Genomic DNA, 27663 nt, shown 5'->3' on the forward strand with positions numbered 1-27663 from the left:
CAGTAAAAGGGCTGTTGCTTTACAGACGTAGTCACAAGTATCTCAACACAGGGGCTGCAATCCCCCACCAAAGCACTCTCACAGTGATATATTGGCACACAGCTCTCCAAAAGTGACCTTTGACCCCGAGGAGCAATAGCTCAGTTCTTTAATGATCAACCCACTGGCAAAGTGCTGCACAATCCCATTTTCATGTACCTTTTTATGCTTTAATCATTAAACCTGTAACCTCGGACAGGATTTACAGAAGGCACATCTCAGTCTAAACCAAAAGGATTCTTTTTGTTGCTGCTGATGTGAAACTGCAGCCATTGACAACAGGAGAGACAAAAAGTAAAACTGCAGACCCCAGTGTATAACTCCAGCACAAGAGCATATCATGTTAATAATACTAAGTATTATCATCCAAAATAAATTTTTGCATCTAAGAATTGTGGTTCATCATTGAGTTTGTTCTGTAACTATTAGGACCATTTAATGCATTGTTTTATGTTAGTGTACATCTGTTAGAGTTCAGTTAGTCAACATTTTAATTACAGTCCATGTAGTTTGCTGGAGAACACGACCCAAGTTTATATGCAGAAAAAAAACTGAATAACCAACTTTGTGGATGGTTGTTAGAAAATGGTGCCATCCACTTGCATATCATACTCGTTGCAGTACAACTGGAAATAAGTAGTAATAATAATAATAATTCTAATAATAATGACTTTTGTAATGCCCTTAAACAAACTATTTCTTGACCACACATCCCCCACGTGTATACAATTTCCAGATATGACGTCATGTACGGCAACATCGATGGGCTTCTGGCCACTTACATTCTTCACAATTGATATCCATGCTTATCATTGCTTTAAGTTTGAAGGACTTATCATGTTACTTTCCCCAGAAACTGAACTCTCGGTTTTAAACTCACATCAATGGGAAAAAAGCCAAATAGCTAAAGCTGTCAATTTAAAGCACATGTGCTTTTAAAATATATGTTGGTTCACGAATGAAAATATTAACACATGCAAACATACACACATTCGTGGCTGACATTATATGAGAGTTTTTCACTTCAGGTGGCGAATTCACAAACATTTTTTACCCTCTACATGTTAGGACATTTTACAGTAGCTTTTACTTTGACCTACAATGCTTGACAAACAGTAACAGGCCAATTGAAAGAATTTTTCACTGAAAGGTGAACAAGCTGCCTTAACAAAAACCAAGTTGTGTTGAAACAGCATGGGAGGTCTCTGTTTACCTTTGCTTAATTCATTGTCTCTCTTAATATGTCCTGACCTGAAGCACATTCAAGCAGGATCCAAACTTTATCAAACCTTTGTGGCACAGTGCGAGCAGGCAGTTTCCACGCACTGATCGTACGTTTTGCTATGAAAATTTATGCACCACAATATAAATTAAGCAAATCATTCTTGTATGACCTACATATATTCGGGGAGGCTGCGATCATGTGATCAATGCACAGACCAGAGATGAGAGGGAAGTGTTCCAGTGAGATGGAAGCACCATAACTTCATTCATGGGATGCTAATTTAGAGCATATCATATAATCTGTTGTATGAGGGCACGTTGGGTGCGAGTGTGCAAGTTGCTTTTTCTTAAAGTTCTCTAGATATAAGGGCTGCGAGGATGGGCTAATCTTTTGGTTTGATAGTGTCATGATACTTGGGTGCTAATTGGGATTTTATTGCCTTTTTGTAAGTATTGCAATTCATTATGTATATAAAAGTATTATGATTCAGTATTCCAATTTCTTGCAATTCCTTGCTAAATTAAAGCTAGACTATAAGAAAAAGTTGCATCATACCCTATTCATAATATCATGAGACATATTTATAAAAACAAGGCATATCACATGTCACTTGATTAGCCAATCAGAGCCACTGGTTGGTTGTTAAGCTGTTGACAAGCTGTGTACTAAAACAAATAAGTAAAAACAGCAATGACAAGTGCTATATGCTGCTGTTAAGGCTGTTCTAAATGGAAAATGGACACGTCTTCTCAAAATCGCCGACATCAGAGTTTGTTTTTACTTCACTCTGCTCCACTCTTAAAACCTCGACAAAACAGGTATGTCAGCATGGTTATGCATCAGTGTGGACTATAAATGACATTCGATTCAGACAGGTATGTTGGGTTCTATATTGGTAATTGAAAATTAAATCCCCCTCCTCAATGAAAATCAGTTAAGGTGGACAAAGTGTCAAACTGAAGATTGAAATGGACTTGTCAATGCTTAATATCAGGCAACCATTTTCTGCTTCCTCACTTTGGCTTTGTTTTTCTTTAAAAAACAACCACTTCTTTAGACCTTCGCGTTCGAATTTGATCAATTCAGGCAATAAACAATTTTTTTTTTAAATGTGGAAAAAAGTTGCAATACTTTTACAAAGATTATTTTATCAAGCACTATACTAGTAGAAATATTGACCTTTTTGGACCACCTGAGCACCATAGATCAGTCACTATCCATCCATACATGTTTCACCAAGTCCATTTAAAGCTTTCCTTGAGGTGTAATGAGCTTGAACGGCCATGCAGCGCCAACACCGTCGACACAGCCACACCAAATGGGCAAGCGACGACAAACCTACACTGCAACACATTTCATCTCCTCCCCTCCTGCTTTGGGCCAATGACACGCAAGTTTCAACACCGTATTCCAGAGAGCAGATATGCACCGCTGAGAGAGACTGAGAGGGAGAGACACCATGAGTGAGCCTCTGCTTCTGTTTGTTTAATTAAAGTGTGGGTCTCAGAGGGGTTAGCACTCACCATTATAAACCCAGTTATCACTTAGTACGCTTGCACAAATCAAATCAATCCAATGCAAGAGAAATAAACCCTCAAATCAAACCACTTCCACACACAACTTTGTTTTGAAACTTACCAACCGTAACAAAATCATAGCTTTTCATTCTTAACAAGGATATTATTGTAAAGGCTTGTAAAGTGAAGCAGTGTGCACTCATGAGAAACTCTGAGTACACATTGTAGGCTGTTCAGTTCATAACCGGTCTAAATTACACAACCTCCATGGTCGTGTGTCTGAAGACTGACATTTCTTAGTTACATCTAACAGATTGACATGTGTTGCACACCAGGCTGGGAGCTGAAGCATGCTTAGAGGAAACGACATTGTCTGCTGTTATAATATGCATCATATGTTGGTGAACGCATTCTTTTCATTCAGCTTGTGAATAAATCTACTTATTGACTCCGTTGCTTCTGGCTGTGGACACATAACTGAGGCATTACGCTCATCCTGTGTACAAAAAGAGTTATTTGAGTAGGCCACGGGCTTTTAATCCCACCCATTTCATGCTCTTATGAGAGTTTGCACGGATCATGGACAAATTTACCAATAATTAGAGCTGGACTTCGACTTTAGTAAGTTATTGTAGTCTATGACAGTGGTTCTCAACATTTCCTTATGAGGGATCCCTGAAGTGATTCACAATACAGACACCCATGTGATCTCGCTTGAGGGACATCCATCTGAAAAAAACAGGAATTTTATTGTTTTTAACTAAAGTTGAGGGGGTAACCATGGAAGAAGAGAAACCTATGATCAGACAACACATTATCATCCCGACTCGTCAAAAATCACCTCTTGGTGTCTTTTAAAAATACATTTCCATTTTCACAGAAAATATAATGTTTCTGCTTGTTAGATGCATACGGTCTTTTTCAACATGAACTTACAAAATTGGTAAACACCTTGTATTTACATTTATTTTCTTGTGCAACAAAAGCATGTAGTTAGGTTTAGATTAACATCCATATGGGAAGTGACGGGCGGGCTCCTGGGTGAAAGTCTGGCGTTTGTTTGACCCATCCTCAACCCCACCCTGTAGGGACTTGCAGCTCCTTGCATTATGCTGTTACTGGCAGTTTAAAACTAACCCTGTCCGGCAGCATATCAAATTGCTGTGAGAGGTGCAGTTGACTTGCTTTATGAAGTAACGCCATCTGGCCACATTACTTGTCAAGGAATAAACTAAATCCACCCACTGACATATTATACCAGCGTCAGTGTCTGATACTGACATTGCTGACCAAGAAATGCACTTTGATGAGTTGGGAATAAGAACGGGCTGGATCAGAATTGTTACTTTTATAACTCCTAGTCACACTGGGCTGACTTCAATCATGATTTAAATGGTAAAAATCACAAACTAATTCCCATATTCTGGAGAGCTCCATTAAAGGACGCTGAGGGGTCCCCCGACCCATCATTTAGTACCACTCCTCTAGGAAGTCAAGTGGATTCAAGGAGACTTGGAACCAGAAAATGTCTGTTGTCTAGCAAAAGTCTAACATTATTCTAATAAAAACATCCAGTCTTTGTGGGGTCAACTAATCCATTTTTACATCAAGTGAAATGTGAAAAAATCTTAACTTTTTGAGATTACTTTGAACAAAATCATTTTGCTTCTTCATGCAGAAAAAATGTTGCATTAGGTTATGTTCTACTGAGCCAACATTTTAGCCCGGTGTCTACCCTCCTGTCTTGCCGCAGGCCGGGTCGCTCATCTCCATGAAGAGCTTGCCCCCCATGTCACTAACAGTCCTGAACCAGAAACTCATGCCATCAGCGCCTTCCTTTGACAGAGAGTTAATCTTTATCAGAGATGCTAATCTTTAACCTCAAACTCAAAGAAAGCCCTGACGCCAGGAGAAGGACAGAGAGTGAGTGAGTGAGTGAGTGAGAGAGAGAGAGAGAGAGAGACAGAGAGAGAGAGAGAAAAGTTACTTTTTGAGATTACTTTGAACAGAGAGAGAGAGAGAGAGAGAGAGAGAGTGTGTGTTTGGGGGGTTAGAGGGAGGTGGAGAGTGGGGGTCAAATTTGCCCTTTCTGCTCCTGGGCCATGAAAAGTGCCAAGCTCACCAAGTCTGTCAGGCATTGGAGGAACAGGGATGGATGTGACTGCTTGTGTATGTCTTTGTGTGTGTGTGTGTGTGTGTGTGTGTGTGTGTGTGTGTGTGTGTGTGTGTGTTAGATAGAAATCAGGAGAGGAAAGGTTTGTGGAGGGCAAGTTGCATTTCTGTCTTCGCTCTGACGTTAAAATAAAGTTGCTAAACAGTTTTTAAAATATTGCTTTCAAAGTGAAGACTGTGTCAGCACATTATGTTGCAACAACAAAATAGCAACAAAGTGTTTCTATAATTCTGACTTTGCCTGCTTGGTGGAGTTTCAGTCAGTCAGTCAAAAAATATTCTGATTTTTTTTTTTATATATACACCACACACCTTGATATCGTTATTACGACATTGTTTTAGGGTTAACTATTGGTGCTTTTGCAAAATATTTACACAATTAGATTTTTGATAAATAACTATTAGTAATGTGGCAATAATTACTAAGTGGTTAAAGGCAAATAGTAAGACAGCTTGAAAAGTGGGTCAGAAAATTAGAGTAATTTACTGTAATGCAGTCTTTAGAACCAAGAAAAGACAACACTTACAGTATTACAATATTCAAAATCTGAGAGTTGATTGTATTAACCCTGATGTTGTCCTTGGGGTCAATCTCACCCCAAATGAAATCTTTTGCTATCAAAATATGTATTTTTATGCCTATGTAAACAAGGTCTATTGGCTCTAAATTCCAAAACGAAAGAAAAAATGTGTAGTAATGGGTTGGACTGAAGTAAGACTAAAGGTGTAACACAGAATTAATTGACAATTTATACAATATGCTTTAAATACCAGTCAAAATAGGGTGGGGTCAGCATGACCCAGGGGACAAAAGGTGTATGGCAATCAAGGAAGGAATCAGGAGGAATCGTGGCAAGTTGCTCATTCTGAGTAGTGCAGAGGTAACTGATGAGTTGTGTGTAGATGGGCAGGTTACATATACCCCATTTCCACCAAATTATGTCTGGTTCCTGAACTGGTTCTGTTCAAGACTTTCAATCAGAAGTATTGTAATCAAAGATGTATCATCAATGGAAGGTGTTGCACAATGTCAAACAGGAGTACACCGTAGCAAGATGGCAGATCACGCTGATTAACTGCAACCTCTTGTTCTGTTATGATAGATATTTGTTTTAATATATGCAATATGAATGCAATATGAATGCACACTCTTTACTTAATGCACCTATTTTTTGTCTTTTTCCTTTTCCTTTTGCCTTTTTATCCAACCTCTAGAACATGACACACCCATAGATGTCATCACAGTTCAAACTTCAGGTCAAGGAAAACCTGACATCTTTTGGTTCCAGCTGGTAACCAACTTTTTGGGTTCGGAAACAATGAATCTTTGGTAGAAATGCTCTGATGCTCTGTTCAAACTTAGATGCAGGAACTGGAGGAGAACTTGTTCAATGTTGGTGGAAAAAGGTATAATAGAAGGCTGGGGTATGGTCTCCTACATACTGCAGTGGCTTTTTAACTGATGGTCAGAAAAAGAGGTCGGTATACCCTGTATACCTGCGTAATACACCATTGCTCACACCATGTACTCCACAGCCCCATGGACAGTTGCACTAACTTCTGAGTATTCTGCAGGATTATAATAGGATGGTTTGGATGGCTTCTGAAAGCCACCCTGTCCAGTGACTGAACATCTTTTTCAGGAGTTTTTGTTGTTGCGTATCCAATCGTGTGACCAAAGATGGATGTTGAATTTCAGGACCTACAGCCACTGTGGCTGCCTGTTGGTTTACTTCCTGCACTGGTGTCTAAGCCCATCCAGGGACTGGAGCACTCAGTGATATGTATCTGTAGTAATTTGTGGTTTGGCATTGCCTTAAAAATGGATTTTCCTAAGTTGTTATTATATAGCTTTGGGGCCTCATTATGCTGAGTGTTGAACAACCTGCTTCAGTACAACAGGCCTGTATCCATTTCCTAACAACATGCTCCTCTTATGACACACGGATCAGAAAAAGAAGCCGGTGATTGTAATATAATCAGGCCACTTGGCCCAGCAGCAGATAGGCCTGCTATTAAGCCTGTTAGAGCAGGAGAAAGCGGCTGTATGGATCCAGGCCAGACCTGTCAGCCTTTATACACTGCGACAGTGTTAGGCATGCTTGCCCCTACTATTTTACTCTGATGGCTGTTTTGCCCATAGTTTGTCAGTGATGTATGAAAAAATCAATTAAATCACAGCTGTGTTGGAGTTGCTGTGGGTTTTTCATGACTTTAAAGTCCCTATGCCCGGAAGTAAGCAAAAACCGCCAAGGTCAAGAAAGCTTCCAGAGGAGCTGTCCACCTATTACTAGATATGACACCGAGCCGTGTTTCCAAATCTTTGAGGCTAAACAGCAGGAATATCTTCCTGTGACTCTGAGTCATGTAATGGCCATAGCGTAGCATAAAGATAATAGGCAATTCATTTGGATGATTTCTAGAAGCCCCGCAGACATAATATTATCAAATGCCTCACAAGAAAAAAGCAAATGAAATAAAACTGAATTTGTGTGAGAAAAAAAGCATTGTTTTTATCCCTCATCCCTCTGTTATCTTGTGACCGCTTAGATTATCATGAGTTTCCTAATCCTCAGGTTGAAAGAATCACTGATGAAGAGTTATGAGCAAGGGTATGGGTTCTGTTTCAAAATTTCGGCATTAAACACTTAATCTTCTGTCTTCTGGTGATTTTTTTTGTTTGTTTTGCACCAATTTGTGCAATTTCTGCATCACTTTATGGTGTAAATGTCTTAAATTTTCTCTCGGTCCTCTGCCACTTTCATGTTTTTATTAGGGGGTAAAATGTACATTTTATTAAAATTGAGGGGACATGTTCCCTATATTAAACCACAAAACCTACACCTACGATTATGAGTAAAGATTTACAATGAAAATTGAAACTGTGTAAGAGATGGTAGGGGTAAGGAAACCAAAATATTTTCCCTATTGATTAATGAAATAAAATGAATACTGGAAAATACATATCAGCACATAAAAATGAGACATTAAGTTTCCTTTTTAAACACGTGTCTACTTAAGATGAAAACAGTACAATTTAGTATATAAAGACTAAACACGTTGAATAAGTAATGATTGGATCTTCTCCCATTACAACATAGGAGTCAAGAGAACTAAGGCCTAATGGATCATTTGTAAAATCACACTTTTATGCATGTATTGTTTGTATAGTTATGGGCATACAGTATATACCTAAATTCAGCCCATGCACCATTTGATTATATTCCTGAAGAAAGAAATAGTAAGTGCTTCACTGGGTCAACATACAACATGTTGGTAATAGTAAAAAATCAGGTGCTCTTCAATGATATGGCAAGTCATAAATATATAGTCAAATAATAAATTACAAAAACTGTCCATTTGACTTCATGATGACTGTTAAAGTCAAAACTTTCATCCATGCTCATCTATTTATTATATACCCAGAATAATGGTGCCTCGGATGCTTTTTCCAACTGCCAGCCTATACCACAAACTTCTACATTAAGTAAACTGGACAATAGTTGTGTTTTATTCTTATCTGATTATACTCCTATTTTGCTTATATTGGTTTCACATATCTCTCCCATTAACTGGACCTATAGTGCTACATCCGGGTGGACAAACAATAAGAAACCATTAGTGAGAGTAAGGGTGAATTGGGGTGAAATAGTTGCACTTTTAATTATACATTTATTTATAGCTACTTTGCCTGCTTCTCTTTAGATTTGGTCAGAGGAAAAATCTGTTTTTATAGAACCATTTGTGGATTTGTTTAATGTTGGGGGTGGGGGCAGTCTTTTCACACTGTCATAAATCACAATGTGGCTAACGTGCGTCTTCTTCCTTTACACCTATAGCCGCCAGGTCCCTATTCACTACAACTCATTCTCACTGTGACACGCGCACACGCACCTACCAAACACACACCTCTCTGTCCGAACTGCGAGTAAACTTCTTTTTAAAATGAGGAGTGAGACAGAGAGAGAGAAGGAGAGAGAGAGAGGCGCAGTTTGCTGTTACCTATTCTGGGGCATCTGTCTTCAGCTGCCTTCACACACACACACACACACACACACACACACACACACACACACACACACACACACACGGAGAGAAAAGAAGCTTTTGGCTACTAATAGAGCCTGCACGCGGGCACACCCCGCGGATGCCTCTGCGAGTTCGAGAGAGAGACCACGGTCACGCCAACAGATAATTAATGACATGTCGAGCGGCGGAGCGCGTGGGATGGGGACGCCTCGGGAACACACACCGGGACACTGAGCGAGAAGCATCCCGGCAGACCTTACCTGCTCTCTGTCGGCGGCTCTCTCCTCCTGCTTTTTCGCCCTGGATGCAGTCTGATTTGGACGGAGACGCCGGATGGAGTAAAACACACCAGAGAATCCCTTCTTGGAAAACCTTGGATGTACTTTTCACCGCGCGCACTTACTGAGTTTGGCTTTTTTTCTAACGTGTCCAAAAATTGGTACTAAAATAGCATTAAAGCCAGTAAATCCCGGCGTTTAACCCGCACTGTTGCTTGCTGTTATAACACCGGTGAGTCCATTAGAGTGCCTCTATAACGCAGCGTAAAAGAGACGCCAAACGTTTGCATGCCTGGTTTGGGAAAAGCCATAAATCTTGAGTCGGCTGCGCCATAAATCTCCAACAATCAAAGCCTACCTACAGCACACAAGCTGTCGGGGACTGCTCGGTCTGGGGCTCGCGGTGCTACTTTACCCTAAAAAACACACCGCGTGCGCGCGCTCAACCCCCCCACCCTCTTGCATGTGCTGCAAAATTCCCCGTATAGCAGGCCGGTGCGTGCCTGGCCAGCACCACGGTCAGGGCTCGCGCTTTTCTTGTCCTGGAGTAGTATCCACCGGCACGAGAGCGAACGATGGGGTACTTTACTGCCTTGCTTGCTGACCTGTAACCTTTGCAGAACAAATTCTAGATTTGTCTCCAAAATAGTCGCACTTCCTCTTCATTTTGGCTGCTTCACTGGTTATCCTCGCGCTCTCTCCACCTCTCTGCCGGTGTTTGTCCCCCCTCGGACCCCTGGCTCCTTCGTTCCTAAAAAGCGGATTGACACCTCGAAGCGCTCCTGAACCGGCCTCTGGACTGACAGCTAGACAGGCCGCAAGAAGCTAAGGGAGTCGGTGATGGGGGAGGGTGCAGAGGGGGGTTCTGGTTCTCGTTCCTGTCCAATAGGGGAGTCTGGTTGAGGTGCGCCAGGGGGTTAGCGAGGTTCAGCGTGACCTGCCTGTCCATCCTGCCTGCGCGAGGGCCAGATGTTGGTTATTACATGGCGTCAAACTGAGAGCGATCAGAGGAGAGGAAGAGTGAGAAGGAGGTTGAGAGCGGGGAGGATGAGGAGACATTCCGCTGTGATTTGACCTGGGAACTGTTTCCGCCGTGTTTACACATTCGGCAGAACAGAACCTCGCAGCACAGGCCTATCCGATTTGGGCTAATCACGTTTATCCATGTGATACGCGAGAACACTTGGTCAAAAGCCTACATCATTCTAAAGGGAAGCTGTCATCAACGTTCAACTTTCAATATCATGTGAATTATGAATTTCTTATAAATGAATGAGATCGACTGAACCTTTTACGAAACCCGAATAATTTGCTGTTTACAAAAAAAAAAAAAAAAAAAAAAAGTGACCTGAAATACATACAAATGTACCGCAACGGTCCATTATTGTGTTTATGGACCTATTCAGCAGTGAGACCCATGCACATTTTCTGGAGAAGCAATATTGCCACAAAAATACTTTCTATTTTGGACGATATTTATCTGGAATATTGGAACCTTAGCAAGTTGGTTTAATTTTTTTTAAAAATGGCGGAAAAGGCAATGACCAACTTAGCAAGAAATACTTCACAGGTTTCAAGAAATTTAAAAAATGTGACAAGAAATTTTCTTCAAAATTAGGGGGGCGTTCTTGTTTGTTTTAGATTTGTTTGTTTTTTACTTTTCTTTTTTTCTTCTTCAGCTGATTTTCTTGTAACTTTTTTGCTAATTTTTGAGCCATGTTTTTGGTAAGTTGCACATTGCCTTCTCCCCGTGTTTTTGAAAGGAAACAAACCAACTGGCTCTAGTTTCAAAGGATTAAAATAGCCCAAATGCATCTCGTGAGCCTTCTACAGAGATAGCATCATGGCACATTTTGGAGCCCCTGGACACGTTGCTGGGTTGCAGTAGTTTGATGGTGAGGGGTTTTTTGGTCGTTTTTCACGGGCAAAATTTAGACATTAAATTAATCCCAAACAGATGCACTTGGCTTTGCTCTCTCTCTCTCAGCCTCTCCCTCCTCTCTGTGTGTATTTCTGTTATCTGCCCACGCGTATAGACATGCCTTCACTGCCCCACATACACACTCACACTCTCACACACAATCAGGGAGACAAAGCGAGGAGGAAGAAAGAGAGAGAGAGAGAGAAGTTCAATTACACCGAGGCGTAGTCGTTATTTTTAGTTTGTACCCGCTATGATAAAAGCAGGAGAAGGAGAGGGGGAAAAGGCTCGTGCCTGGAAACATTTCCGGCTCAGCAGCTCGGTGTCTCTTATCGCTCTCGTGCATGCTGCTGCTCTTCGGTCCGGTTGAAAAAGGGGAAAAAAGGCGCAGCTCGCGGGTTCTGGATACGGTTTAAGCTGCTCATTTTTCACGCGCTTTGAATCACTGACCTCGCGCAGCCGATTATAAATTAGCGCGAGGCTTCTTATTGATTTATTTCCGAACGGGTAATCATCTCCGCGCGAGGAAGAGCCCCGGAAGTACCCTGCGCGTGGAGCACGAGACGGGATATCTGCAGCCTCTGAGAGATAAGGCAATTTAGGTTATGGGTTAAACAATACTAATACTTAAATTATTAGAATTTTAATAAAAACAATAACACTTTTTGCATTATTTCTATTAAAATAACTCTTGGTTTTAGGTTCCTAAAATATCCCTATTGTTAGGATTGATTTAAACACACGTGAAGGTGTTTTGTTAACATTATTTTCCCCACACTTAAATCTTTGGCTCGTTAACGTCCAGCGGCTGCAGATTTATGAGGCCGCGCGCTCCTCTGATTTATGTTGGACTGTTTTCGAGGAATCGCTGCTTCATTTTTAAAGCGGACTGCTTTCGTTGCTCCTAATGCTTTTTGCCTTTCTCACTTCAATTAAGCGAGAAATGAAACCGGTTTTTGACTGCAAGCAACTATATTACAAGTAAAACCGTAAAAATTCCGCGGCGTTTTATAGCAGCTGGGGGCAGATTTGAGCAAAACCAGCCTTTTGGATATCGAATACATTTCCAGTACTGCTAAAATGTAGCGTGCTTTTCTTTTTGGGGGAATCAGTTTCGCAATTTAAAGGCCTTTTTCTTCTGCAGCACTCTTGAATGACTGGAATATTCGCAGGGGGGTTACAGAACAGCTCTTATACTGCGCACTTTGAGGGAGCACGCAACGACAAAAATAACAACAAAATAAAAAATAAAATAAAATATTTTAATGTATTTTATATATTATACTTCAACTGTGTCTTCATAATAGACCTACACCTTAACATGGATTTATATACATAAATGTAAGTGCATTTCTGCGCTGTTTAAGTTCACTGCTCACTCTCTTAATGATGCAGCCTAACGCTGGGAAAGTGTTTTGGGTTTTTTGTGTGTGTGTGATTTTATTATATGTTTTCTGTATTTTCTGAAAAGCAAGTTTAAAATTGGGCGACGTTTGAAGCAAAATGTGTTGTTGTTGTTAATAATAATAATAATAACAACAACAGTTTGCCCATAATTGTTTTGAGTGTTACAACGGCGGGTTGGAATAGGTTTAGCTTCATTTTCCATTTTATTATATTGTTATTATTTTTTTTCTAACCTGAGACTTTTCCGGAATGATCCGCCGGCGCATTTTTTTTTTTCTTCATTTTTTTCCTTTTTTTTGCGTGGGAAAAGTACAGAGAAGAAGACAATATGGCTGCCAGTCCCAGCACTGAGTGGGAAGATGCGCCTTGTGTGAAGCCTTGTCCGCTTTATCACGCGTGTCTGTTAGGCGCGTGGGTCTGCACCGACCTGCAATAAAAGGATGTTTTGATCACGGTGAATACAAACAAATATGGACATTTTTGTGTTTATCAGCCCTATTTGTTTAGTGCTTCAGCTCTCACACACAGTAAAGGACCTCAAGACCGTCGAGACACGCTTTAAAACAAGCTTTCCCCTGAGCTGAGCTGTTATTGACCTGTTAACTCAGCAGCAAACGATACATTTGGGATAAAGACTATTTTTACCACTCACTCGCTCAAACAAACACGCCTTATTATTTACATGTTTTATACGCGTAAAACGTTGCATCTTAAAGAAGAGCGCATTTAGATCCATTAAAAAATGTGAGAAAAAGACGAGGCGAGATCGAATAAATAAATAACAACACTCCCCCAACAAAAATGCACCATATATTCTGTACGTATCCCTTACCGCAAGGTTCAAACATTAACAGAACCGCTCCATCTTTAACAAAATGTCATCAAACGACTGACAAAAATGTAACGTTTTAAAGCACACAAAATAAGCTTCCCGTCTTATTATAAACCAGACGTATTTTCAGCTGCTTTCTCTATTCTCTTGATGTCACAAAGAACCGAGAAAGCTGCCATTGTCCTACAGCAGGTTTAAACATTCATTTCAGCCTCAAATGTCGCAACAAACAGATTCAGTGCAGAAACAGCGCAGTAACACATTAGCGCAATTTATTATCTGCGTTTTTCACACTGAGCTACCAACGCACCTTTGTTACGTGTGGATTATGAATAATAGTGCAGCAGCATCGTTTGCAGAATTGTATTTAGCCAGGGAGAATGCAGGGAGGCCTCGCAGGAGTTGAATCCCCCCTCCTGCAGCCTGGAGAGCAGCAGCAGCAGCAGCAGCAGCAGCTATAATGGATGTCAGACAGGGAGCGATATCATTTCTCAACACCGTTTCAAATATTTGAACTATTTCAGCTGGGTTTGATGTGGAACTATCTCGCCAGACAAAACACACTTAACCGTGGACACATGCCTTGGATAAGATAAGATAAACCACGCGTTTCTGCTGCTGCGTTTCAAACACTGTGTGAGTCAGGAGCCTTTTAAATGCACCAACCTTTGGTTAATTTTTAACGCCAAGCTCTTAACTTTCGCCTATATGCAGGGTCATGCGCACTATGTCTGAATGGCGTTTGGAAATGTATTTGCACCGCCTCCCTGTCACCCGAATCAGATATGAGGTCGAGATACTCGGCGAAATATTTAAATATATATGAAAAAAGGGAGGAAAGAAATAATGCCACCCCCTTCTTCTCTCTCCCTGTCTCTCCGTCCGCAGAAATGAGGCTAGATATTGTTTTTGACACGGCGGCGGACAGCAGGAATACACATTTTGAAAAACGCTGCCTCTTGCTGCTACTGTCATTATTGTGTGATGGGAAGCCGCGGAGCCGCTCTAATTTGGTTACACTAAGGTTTACACTGGTAGTGATGGCCGAGCAGGGAGACAGAGGAGGAGGAGGAGGAGGAGGAGGAGAGAGGAGTTCTTTGAAATGTAATTTTAAAGTGATTCTGGATGCTCATCCATCCATCCATCCACACTGTAAAACGGAACTACTTGTTTTAACTCGAAAGTGCTCGGGTCCCGGCTGCTTTAAAATTTTAAGTCGGATGAATTTAAGAAGAAAAGCTCAGTCATTACAAAAACATCTCAACTTTTTCCTTCCTAACTTAAGAATTTAAGGCAGCCGGGACACTAGCATTTTTGACTAAATAGTCTGGTTTTACAGTGTACCCATCCATCCATCCATGCAGCCATCCATCCATCCATCCTTCCATCCAGCGTTGCATCACTACCTGCGTTAATAACTCTGTAATACACATCAATGATTGATTGTTTATGATTATTATTACTATGCCAAATAACCATTAGAAACGTGAACAAACTGGCTGGAATTATTTCAGAGGCACGGGGGAAAGGGCAATGAGCAACAACAGAGGAAATTACCCCAATAAACTGCAATAAACTTGTAAAAAAAAAAAAAAACCCAAAAAAACAAGAAATTCAGCGTAAAATTAGAAATAGGGAGAGAGAGTAAGGCAAATAAGACTTGGGAAAAGTGGTTAAAATATGAATGTTTTAACATATAGTAGTTAGTAGTAACAGTGTTCTATATTTTTTCTTTTTTTCTCTAGACATTTTTCCCTATAGCTTTTTTTAGAAATCATTTTCTAAGTCTATAAATTTCTTACAATTTGTGGATAATTTCTTTCCAAGTTGCATATTCCCCTTTTGCTCAAGTTAAATCCTTGCCTGAAAGTAGCACAAGAAAAGTTGCAGGTTTCAACTGGTTACAATACTATAGCAAGCTACTGTTGTGTGCATGTAATAAAATGATGTATTATTTATTATTCTAGACTGTCCACTGTACTTATTGCATAGATTAGCAGCTGGCTTCACACCAAAACAACACCACACAAGCGTCATCTACTATACTGAGTTATGAGGTTAGCCGATGAAAATTACGTTACACCCCCCTCACTCACCCCCTCTACCACGCGCTCCTAGCAATGGGAAGGGCTAAGAATGGTGCCAATTCACAATGTCTCATTGAGCATTTGATTTTCCACAGCCATAGGTAGAAAAGCAACAGAATCTGATATGAAATATGTGTGAATATGGAGCATATATGAATAAAAACCGGGGTGGGGGTGGGGGGTCATCTGGTCCTGCATCTTATTTTCTTTGCCACGTTTAAAGAGGAGACTGATTCACGGTGAAGGGTTTGAGCAAAGGCAGAGACACTGAGTGCTGACATGAATAATGGCGCCCAGCTCCATTCCAGCAGGCATCCAAAGAAAACATACTGAGGAAAAAAATGCATAGAGAGAGAAGTTCTAAAAAATGAACTCAGAGCCACAGTATGGTCTGGACACCTCAAAGACACCTCTGGGCTCCTCTAAATACAATTACTGGCCGCACATGTGATATCTGCGCTGCGCTAGAACAATATGAAGGTGGTTCTGGAGACATAAATAAAGACCATATAAATTCCACCGCTTGGTTCTCCCTGGATAGCCTCTGAACTCGTTTGAATGATTGCGTTTCACTTTATAGCAGGGCCTAATTGCGCCTGAGAAGCCATGAACTCGAACCGGCGTCATTTCAGCTTCCTGGCTGAGCTACTTCTCACACCTCTTGGCTAGACAGATGAGATTTTCCTGGCCGGTGGCTCCCTTTTTATGAGATTTCATGGCGGCCGAGGCGTGCCCGGTGTGCCAAATTTATACAAATCTCCCGTTAATTGGTCGCCGCAGTAATTCAAGACCCGGAGCTATACAGCAAGACCCGTGGCGTGGGGGGAAAGAGCGGAAGGGTGTGAGTGTGTGTGTGTGTGTGTGTGTGTGTGTGTGTGTGTGTGTGTGTGTGTGTGTGTGTGTGTGTGTGTGTGTGTGTGTGTGTGTGAGAGCATGAAGGGAAAGAGAGCCGGAACAGAAAAGAAGGAGGAGAACCGAAAGCGCGTGGTGACCATGGCTGAGATCTCTTCCTCCTTCTTCTTTCTTCCTCGTTCCGGTGTATCATCGGTCCATCGACCGTCATTTTTCCCCCCGCCGTCTTCCCCACAGCGGAGGAAAAAACATGATTTATCGCGGGCAGCACCATAAACAACAGCACTCCCTCACAAACACACAATGGCAGCCCCGGCCGCACGCTGACACCCTGCCTCACTATAAATCAAGAGAAGTAGCTGGGCTGGGAAAAAAGAGGAGAGGGAGAGGGGAGAGAGAGAGAGAGAGGGAGAGAGAGGGATGGACAGAGGCAGATAGAGAGAGATGTAGAGGCAGACAGGAGGTGATGGGAGAAAGATGGAGAAGAATATCCAAGTGCTTCTTAAAATATAAACAGCCATCGGCTCACATTGCATCGCTCGCTCTCTCTCTCCTCCTTCTCTCTCTCTCTCTCTCTCTCCGGTTTTGCAGGCTGCCTTGCTGCACCGCTATAAACAATGGCTGATGATGATGGGTGGGGGGTGATGTGTAAACAACACGACAGCAACATGCACGATGAGAAAACACGGCGAAAGATGGGTATTTTTTCGGGGAGTGTATATTTACCACGCTGTTAAAATAGCCCTATGATTCAGTGAGAGGTGGCGCGGTGCGAAGGCGGCGCAGCGGCGTTAGAAGATGAGGAAGAAGAGTGGTTTCCCCCCATGCAGTCCCCTTCCTTCCGCAATACTCACGGTGTCCACAACGACCCGCAAGACGCACGCCCGTCCAAATTTGTTTTATTGCAGCCTCCTTCTCTCTTTTCTCTTCCTCTCTCTCTCTCTCGGTTGGCGTTTCTCAGTGTCTCCTCTTCTCCCCCCTCTCTCTCTCTCTCTCTCTCTCCCCTCTTTTCCCTCTCTCTCTCTCCGCTGCTATAGGGGGGGCTTGTATTTTTTTTTTTGAAAGGACAGTTGAATATTCGACGTCAGACACACACACACTGGAGCATGTCTCACCGTTATATTCCTGACGAATACATATCTATTCTGCAACCTCTGCATTAATTATTTAATGAATCACGTGACGTGTTGGGGGTGTGGGTGTGGGTGAGGGGGGGCGATTGGGGGGTATCCGCGCGCCTCTCAGTTCGTGGGACCCATCCGGACCAGTGATTGCATGCATGCACTTTGAGTTCAAAATAAAACATGAAAAGAGCACTTCTGCTCACCTTTCAGCCCTTTTCCAGTGGGAGGCAGTGAGTGTGTGTTAATGTGTGTGTTTGAAGGTAAAGCAGGGTTAGGCCTGTGACAGACGCACGGAGAGACCGATAAAAGATGATTGTCACCGACTATGTTCGTTTTTAAAAAATGACTGCACGCCTCAGACTCTTTCTTCGTTATTCCTCACTGTCATCTCTTTCTCGCTGCGCCGTTAGTCGGCAGAACGAGGGGAATTCCTTATAGTCCTGTCTGATATTTCAATGGATCTGTTTCCGGCAACTGGAAATATTCCATGAACATATTTTATCTGCTTCACAGCAGACTTAACTTCTCCTGTTTGGTGTCATGTTTGCGCACCCCGGAGCTTAATATTGAACAGCAATGGAAACAAATCATTCCCAACTGTTTGTTTAATAATTACAAATTCATGTTGCGCATCGAAATGTGAGCGCGAGGCGGCTGGAAATCCAAGAAATAAATCTCAAAATAAACACACGAGGTTTTCCTCCACCCCTGTGTGATAGCATGGATTTAAATTAAATGTTTTATTGTGAACGAAACTGTCCAAACCCTTTTTTCATGCCATTAACAAGTTTTCCTGGTGGGGTGGCTACCGCGCGCGCTGTGATCCATTTAGAAGGTATTTAGAGGGGAGAGTAACGGACAGGTAGCACGCGGAGAGAGCAGAAAAAGAGAGGGAGACAAAGGGAAAGAATGAGAGAGAGTGAGGGACAGACAGAGAGATGAAGAAACAACAAGGAGACAAACCCCCCCGTCGCGAGGCCGTGTGGGCCAGCAACAATAGAACGTTTCGGCGCTCTGTCTCCCGGTTCCAGAGCTCGAGCTGCCTCTAGCAGAACAAAAGAGCTGGAGACTCTTATATAAAAAAGTGTTGAGGCCGGGAGGCTAACGGGGCTAACCTCGCTGCTGAGGAGAAACACTTCAAGGTCAAACAATGGGCCGCGGCAGCCTCAAGACACGCTGCGTCTCCTCACTGGGACTCTCCAACCCCCCCGCCTCTCCATCCTGCAGGTAGCTGCGCGCTAAAAACACAAACGCAGTCCATTACAACTTAGTTATTTTATTCACTGTGAGGCCAGAGAAGATGTGCCAAATAAAACGCGTAATATCAATTAGCCAGAAGTACTTGTGACAACAAAAACAATTGGCCACTTTCTAAAAATATAATCTACAACATGACAAAGGCATAAAAATAATTAGCAGAAAGGAAATAAATGCACTTCTAAGCTTATTACCAGTGAAACAGTCGGGTGGTAATTTATTTATTACTTGATGCAGTAAAAACGCATAGGCTGACTCCTTTAAAGTCCTCGCGCCGCGGCGGTTCCCTGAGATTTTTACCCACAACAAGATTGAAATCAAACATTTGCGGTGGTGATGATGGCGTCTGTAATGACGGCCATAAATTATAGCAATCACAGTGTGAAACAACAGCTAAGATAAGTAGCAGCAGAGACCTGGGCCGGCCTGACAACAGCAATACGAATCAGCTCTGTAAACTTGGCACAGCCGCACGCAAAGCTATTACGCACACACACAAAAAAACATTTCAATAGCCTAAACATCCGAATTATGATGGGTGGAGAGACAACAGGGAGGAGATTCTATGAACTATTGTGCTTTAACGGTGTAGCTAAACCATAACAATCATTCTGTAAGGGGTGGTGGAGGTTGCGCCATAAACACAAAGAAATGTCTTTGTGGGATGATGTACATGCACTTTTTTTATATATATATTTCTAAATTTAAAAATAGCGAATTTAATATTTAAAAAAACCGACATTTTCTTAAAGGTATCCGTAACCTATTATTTCTTTTTAATTTACAGAAAATTTAAAGAAAAAAGGCACAAACCGCGACTTACGGGTTATAAAATTATTTTACATGGGCTAGTTTGACCCAGAATAATTCTAATAGGCAATGTGAAGTGATGTTGGAGGTCTTTGGGATCTTTGGGGGTCTCTTGGTACGTGATGGATTAAGACAGGTAGATTCTTCCTCCTCGTTAATGATTAACTAGGCTTTGAATAAAAGGAGAGAAACTGAAAATGTGTCTTTGTTAAGATGGAGAATGGCCGTAAAATTAAAGTGTCAAAGACGTGAGTCGACGTGGCTGCATGTAACACCACAAGAGTCGAGAGCATTTTAAAAGTATTATTATTATTATTATTATTATTATTATTATTATTATTATTATTATATTATTATTACTGGGGCAGATGTGATCCGAGAGTGAGCAAGAGAGACAGAGACAGTGCGTAAGAGAGAGTAAGATTGATTTACCGAGCCCCGACATCTCGCCTTTTACTGCGGCTCGTAAATCTGTCTCGAAACGGCAGCAGCACGCGCACAACCGTTTTTTGAAATATATTCTCCTGCGCGAGACGTGAGGTCTCCCCTCCGTTATGGGATTGCACCAGAGACATCCCCAGCCGCTCTCACGAGCCGTGTGGCTTGATGGGTAAAACTCCATAAGCTTTATTATTACTCTGTTTTTATAAAATATGTTTATAGATGATGATGAAAAAAACATTAAAAACAATTACCATTAGCATTAACCAAATATTTCAAATGCATCTGTAAGCGCTCATTGGTGTTTTTCTTTATTATTTATAGTGAAACATGATCATAAAATTGATATTGGAAACCATATGTGAAAGCCGCCTGTCTGTATTTTGAATACAAAATATTGCATTTTAATAGGCAGCTGTGGCCGTTTTGTTGTCAGACATGACAGGATCAATGACTTTTGAACATGCTCACTGTCTTACCATTGTTAACGCCATAAAGCCAGCAGAGAGCCTGCTGAGTTACAGTACAGATCAATTATATGTTTCATATCACACTTCTTATGTTGCTCTTTGTATTGAGGCATTTTCTGTGCCAGTTTAAAACCAACAGTTAAACAATATGAACATTCAAACACAGCACGTCTAGATTAGCAGTGATAAAAATGCAGAGTTAATTTGGCATGTGCACTTTAATAAAGCAGTAGAGGCTACATCTCTCATTATTTAGCATGTACATAGATTTTACATATAAAGAACGATGAATATATGACCGGATGTGCATAACACATCAGCAGCAATGCTGCACACTAACTATGCATGTAGCCTTTCCTCCTAATGTGGGTTTTAATGCTTAGCATCAGTTGAAATGATCACGGGGACATACAAAACAACATTGCAACCCAATTTTTTTATTTTATTTTGGATTTATTTTATTTTATTTTATTTGCTTTTCTTCCACACATTCACAATAAACTTGGACAAATGTGAGAGGCTGAATGTGCCTGCAACGCGGTTCCACATTTGCTGTCCGGGATGTTACTTTATATAACATATAAATATATATCTATAATAATATAACAGCAGTTAGCGCGTCTTTGTCATTAAGATATTGATAAGTAAAAGGTAAAGGGCGTTGTTTAATACTTAAGTATCAATAGTACGGCCTTAATGCTCCGCCATTAGTCACACAGACCACAGACGCCTATTTATCATTCACATCTAAGGGATATGAGCGCTGCTGTAACGCACAATGGTAAAGTCATCACACTGGAGGCTGGCCTGTTTCCATTCACTGGATGCAGCATCACTGATACTAACCCTGCCAAACTGCCACATCACTTTACAATAAAGGAAACTATATAACAAGCTCACACTATGACATGAATTCTTCATCAGTAATAATGTCTTTATGATTTAATCAGGTATAGGACCTGATAGTGCTTCAACCCTCTGAAACCTATGAGTAAATTGGCGTTTTCCCCCATAAAACATGAAAAAAATAAGGCGATGAGCAACTGAAGAAGGAATTACCTCTAAATTAGCAAGAAACTAAAAAAAAACAAACCTAAAAATAGCCACAAAAAAATAAATAAATAAAAATAACAATAATAATACATTTTGAGGACATTTGTCTTTAGCTTTTTATATATATATATAAATCTACAAATGTATTGCAATTTACGTGACATTTCTTGCCAAGTTGGTCATTGCCTTTCACCCCATGAAACCCAGTTAACTCAGGGTGAAAAGGTTGAAATGCATGTGAGACGTGTCTGAACGCAGCACAGGAAAAGTTATATTAGTCCAGGTTTCAAAGGGTTAATATCCAAACAATTGTGTTGCCAAGTTGTGACCAAACAACAGATATGTTGAGAAAAAAACACAAAAACAAAACAAAACAAACAAAAAAAAGACGAAAAAATAACGAAAAGGGGGGAAGATAATAGTAACTGTTTCAATAGTTAAAGTTGCAGTTACAGCAGTTAGAGGGTCATTCATGCTTCCTATTGAAGTATAATCAGTGCTATACACCAAGAGATTTACAGTCTCTGTTTTCCAAATTACTCTTTGCTTGAGGATGCTGATTTGATCTTATTCATTCTCGTTAGTAATTGTTTAATCATTTGTAATACCTATTGACTAACACTCCAGAACACAGCCACAGCACTGTGCTCCAGCAGCCTGGCCTATAAAAAGAAATTGTGTATGCGCGTGTTGCAACTTGGCAACCATTATTTGGCTCTCTCTTTTTAATACTTAATACATGTCTACTTTTAAATTGCTCGCACGCTCTCTCTCGCTCTCGCACACACTCATACACACAGAGCCAGTGCAGTAGTAAAAGCCTGGCAGCCATATATCTCTCGTGACGACCTCCTCCTGCAGGCCCGCGCGCCAGCACCGTGACCTCCCTTCTCCTCGCGCTCTCCAGAATAATAAATTTCTCGGGCAACGCGGCTGCAACGAGCGCGAGAGACAGAGAGGGGGAAAAACGCGCGGGCGATTTGTCTGGCAATTAGTAAACCACCGCGAGACTCCCCAGGTCAGAGAGTTGGTGTTTGGGTTGAATGTTTGTGTGTGCCAGCCTGTGATGACTATTGAGCCATGTGAGAACGTGCACGCGCAAACACACATACTGGAGAGATTTGCGCGTCACACTGGGCGTAAAAGTGTTGTGAACCCTGAAAGCCTGCAGCTTCCTGTGCAAAGCTGCTGTTGAAACATCAGCTCCATCAGCTGGTCCAGAGCCTTCAAACATCTCAATGACAGCACAGTGTAAGGCAGGAAACTGCAGGTCACATCTGCACGCATGACTCCGTGTTGCTTCACGGTAATTTAACTGCTAATCCTACTGAGATTACATTTTAGATGGAGAGAAGCTTCAGGACAAGTGACAGAGCTGCAGGTATCAACATATGGGGCAGGATCAGACTTAAAGAATAAAAAAAAGAGTCTACTTTCACTAAATGAGAGCTCAGCGGGCATTTCTGCAGCAGCAGAGCAGCAGGACTTTTAATTTAACAAGTGTGTGTTTTTAATGAACCTGTGTGAGCTCTGGGCAGAAATTAGATTCACTCCATTCATGCTTTTATGATGAGAAACTTCACAAACTAATCCAACAATGAGCAGTTACAGCAATAATGTCGCTAGGGTTAAAATTTCTGTTCCCTGGGCACATAAATGCTACTAATTTATCATATTATGTCCACTGAATCCAAGATTTCTCATCAAAGAGCATTATAAAGTCTCCAAAATATGTTTTCTTCTCTGTAAAATGTGACATGGTCATCTTGCGTAAAATAACATATGAAACCAATTGCCTTGAAAAGGGGAAAAATATCACTTTTCATCCTGATTCATGTATACTTTATATAAAATTGTTAAATTCACTTAAAATGTAGCTGTATTTACTATTTTGTGAATCTTTATAAGTGTTAGCATCTTCAGTAGACCACGTTAGACCAACTTAACTTGATCATCTTAAAGATTCAGGTGATCTGCAAGTTACCTTTTGTTTGTATGTTAATAAAAATACAAATATGATAAGTATGCAACAGGCAGAATACAGTAAACTTGATTTACCGAAGTTGCTAAAACTTAGACAGATTGCTTAATTAAACATGTTGGAAAACATCACAAAAATAAGTAAATATAACAAACTTTTAAGTAGAGGTAACAATAGGATATGCAGTCAAATAAATTAAGATGAATAGTCATATTTACTTATATTTTTCAAGGGAATTGGTTACATTTTTAAAAGTAAAATCAACTTGTCCAATTGTAATGTACTTTTATTTTGAAGCCTGCACCATCTTCCTCTCTGATGCATTGCAGCCTATAACAAAGCCTGGCAGCCAGGAGGTTTTACTGCAGTTAACAGATATGTGTAAGGAGTCCTCACACCTCAATGACAAAATAGGTCATCTACCCCCCAGACCTTCACACCATCCACACTGTCACATTATTTCCAGCTTTACCACCAAACAGGCTATCTGAACAAAAGAGCCATGCCTGTGTTATGTCCCCATGTTTGTCTGTATGTTTAAGCTATGTTGTCCCTCTTATATCTGTTGTTGTTTTTGTGAAAACAACAACAGATCCCATCAGAAACCATCTCATGTCACATCTAACCAACAACCAGAAAAACATAAATGAATGCAATGCCAAGAGATGCATGTCCAACTCATCAAGAATCCAAACTTAATTGTTTGGTTCCCATGCTCAATCATCTATAATGCAGTTATTCAGCCTACTGTTGGAGCCAGCTATCACACGTGCAGTTTTTCAGCAGTAGAAGAAGAATCGTGTCAGTGGTATTTTAAATTGCTGAGAACCAAAAGGTGGCACCAAATGGCTGGGGGGATTACTTAATAATTGAATTTCTTGTCAATTAATTGCCTGCAAGGGTTTAGGTTTTGTTGCATCATTGTGGTGGGGGGCACATATGAAACGGGGGCTCTCCACCAGTAATTCTTGAGTGTCGGACACCAAATTTACTGAATTCTTGTTATTTTTCATGCACCACTTAGTGCCTTTGCTGCATCAATTTAAGGTGCAAATGCCTGCTACTACCTTTATAATTATGATATTTCTTACTTTTTTTTAAACGTAATACTTTTAATATAATTATCAAACACTGATGCAATTATTGTAATGTATTTTAGCTTATATCAAATAAAACAGATACATACATGCATCCATCCATCAATCCATTTTCATTCATTTATGCACATAACATAGGATACCAAACTTTTTATATTTTGGATTAAATACTGGATCACAGAGGTGCTGTGATCATCTCTTCTGCTGTCTGTAAATAATGGTATTGAAGCACTCTCTTATTTACTGTGACAGTACTTCTCAAGAATGTCATAGAAATGACCAACATGTAATCAAAAAAAAAAACATCGAGCTGAGACTGATGCAGGGTTGTTGGTGTGTGTGGGTTTTGTTTTTGTTTTTTAAAAACCATACAGTATTTACATACATATATGCAAAGTTTAAATGCAAATCTACATGTGGACCCTTCTTGGTAAAATTGTTACACTACATATCCGATGCACCTCATCCTTCTGCCTTGTAGGTGAGCTCATCTTCCAGCAGCTTACACACAAGTCAAAGTGTGAGCAGCAAGTGGAGCTCTCTCAAGATACAAGAACTGCTGCAGTATGTTGTTAACTATAGGGACTGTACTTTCAGAGGATGGTCAGGTAAACATATTGTCACAGGTGTGATCCCGACAACAGCCAGGAGTCCCACTGAAGAGACCGAAAAACAACAACAAACCACAGTATACCAGGTGAAAGACGCACTTTGTTGAATATTAATACATATTGATACATACACTCCCAGACATCAGGAGAACTCTGTTGTGAAGTATGCGGCCAACACTGCCATCATTAGTCATATTACAAACAACAATGAGAGTTCATATCAGGAGGAAATCAACAATCTTGCAGAGTGGTGCACAGAGAACAGCCTACTGCTCAACATCAGTAAAACCAAGGACTTGATTGTTGATTTTAGAAAGGAGGCAAAGACACACACCCCTGTCTACATCAATGGAGCTGAGGTGGAGCAGGTGATCAGCTATAGGTTCCTTGGAATCACTATCACCGAGAACCTGTCTTGGTCATCACACATCACCGCCCAGGTTAAAAAAGCACAGAAAAGGCTCTACTTCCTACGGAAACGTAGGAAGGCTGAATTCCAGAGTAAGATCCTGGTTAACTTCTACAGAGGAGCAATAGAATGCTGACTAGAAACATCACAAACTGGCATGGTTAGTGCACGGCCCAGGACAGGAAGGCTCTACAGCGGGTGATTAAAACTGCCCAGAACGTCACTGGTTCCCATCTACAGAGCATCAGTGACCTTGGTGAAGTGAGGTGTCTGCACAGAGCCCAAAGGATACTGAAAGACAGCAGCCAGTCCAGCCAGAGTCTGTTCATCCTGCTGCCATCTGGAAAAAGATACAGAAGTATCTGCTGCAGAACCACCAGACTACGGAGCAGCTTTTCTAACCAGGCTGTGAGACTCCTCAACTCCTCCTTCGATGCCAAAAAGATGTAGCAGGATTTAAGATCAACTTTAATTTCATTTCTTCTTAAACCACATTTAAGAAAAATTACAATAAATCTACCTTGTACCTTGTATTATACATAGATTTTCCCATTATCCAGTCTGCAATCTTTGGATGCTGACTGAAATCAAAACACAGCTGTATGCACAGAGTTTTCTGCACAAAAGGTGAGTGTAAACATGCACTCTTCTGCGGGTCTTGCAAGGTGCTGGAGATTGTATAGGTCAGTGGTGTCCAAACCGTGCTGAATGGGGGCCAGATTAGATATTGTGAAAATACCCGGGGGGCAGCTTCTTCTTAAGGGTTATTTTTAAAAAAAATGCGTGCAATTGACATAAACGCAACTGTTTGTCTACAAGTGAAAAGTATTCAGCTACTTCTGAAAGATTCAGCCCTCCCTGTCAACCTAATGCTTCTTTGCTGTGGCTACATCTGCTACCTTTTCTTAACTGTTTGTTTGCTTATTTACCATCTGTTTATGAAAACAGATTTGTTCGCCTATGGTGCATATCTACAAACCATTGTCCTGCCATGGTGAGTTAAATGAAAATAAATGCACAGTTATCTTGCTCAATCAGCCAATATTGTGTTAATCATACAGTATATTTTGAAAGACAAGCTGAGGTCCATTTGAAATCTGCCTGAGGGCCACAATTAGCCCCTGGGTGGGACTTTAGACATGACTGACATAGGTACAGTAATACTATTATATGTTGCGGATATATTTTGTATATTTTGCACATCAAACTGACCAATAGCATACCCCCCCATATGCCATTGTCCCTTTGATTAATTCCCAACACACACACACACACACACACACACACACACACACACAGCAGCTCCTCCCAGCTGCAGGTCAGATTACCAGGCTGGAAAATGACCAGCAGCCACCAGCTCAATGCTGGTAAATAGCAGCGGCTGCAGCTCACTGACTTGCTCACATTCAGTTTTACACAAAATCTATCAGCATTCTGTTCATTGGCTACTATGCATCGGCGTGTCCAAACGAGTTCTGTGTCCTGATTTTTACTAAACACGGTGTAAAACTCTCTTTTGATTACAGCACACAAACATGGCTGGAACAAGTCTGGAACAAGCTCAGCAGCTTTTCAGCAAAGCAATCAGGAGGGGCAGCCTCTGTTTACACTAAGGTCCCAGTCTGTCCAAATACTGTCCAGCATCAGGCTGCACATTCTCTCTGTCTCAGGCTGTGGAGCAAGCATGGCTGACCCTTTCATAGCAAATCATACAGTTAGAATGTCTCACAGCAGCTTGCATTAGAGTTTGGGGCTTTAGACTGAGACAGAACAGCACACATGAGAAGCATTGCTCTTAAATAACAGATTAACCAACACTTGAGACTAGGGATAAAAGATATTGGATTTTTTGGAAATCCGATATGCCGATATATAACAACTCATTTGGCTGATAACCGATAACAATATTGATATATCAACTTTGTTTCTCCACCTAATTTTAGTTATCATCATTACTTTTCTGCAGCAGAATTAACATCACATTATGCATACTCTTATCATGATGGCCCACCAGATGATAGAGACATAAAATGCTTTTCAGAGTATGTAAC

At 41.1% G+C, this 27663-nt stretch overlaps 1 protein-coding gene across 2 annotated transcripts in view; it reads right to left on the minus strand.

Moving 5' to 3' along the window:
• Window positions 1-27663, minus strand: part of hoxb3a (homeobox B3a) — a 49791-nt gene that overhangs the window by 19950 nt on the left and 2178 nt on the right. The window contains exon 1 of one of the 2 annotated variants that reach the window (XM_042504532.1): window positions 9243-9296. The exons of the other annotated variant lie outside the window; for it this stretch is intronic. The gene's annotated coding sequence lies outside the window, so the exon portion shown is untranslated. Of the gene's footprint in view, window positions 1-9242; window positions 9297-27663 lie in introns of those variants that run through there. 2 annotated transcript variants of the gene reach the window in all.

Source organism: Plectropomus leopardus, chromosome 17, assembly GCF_008729295.1.
Source record: "Plectropomus leopardus isolate mb chromosome 17, YSFRI_Pleo_2.0, whole genome shotgun sequence".
NCBI lineage: Eukaryota > Metazoa > Chordata > Actinopteri > Perciformes > Serranidae > Plectropomus > Plectropomus leopardus.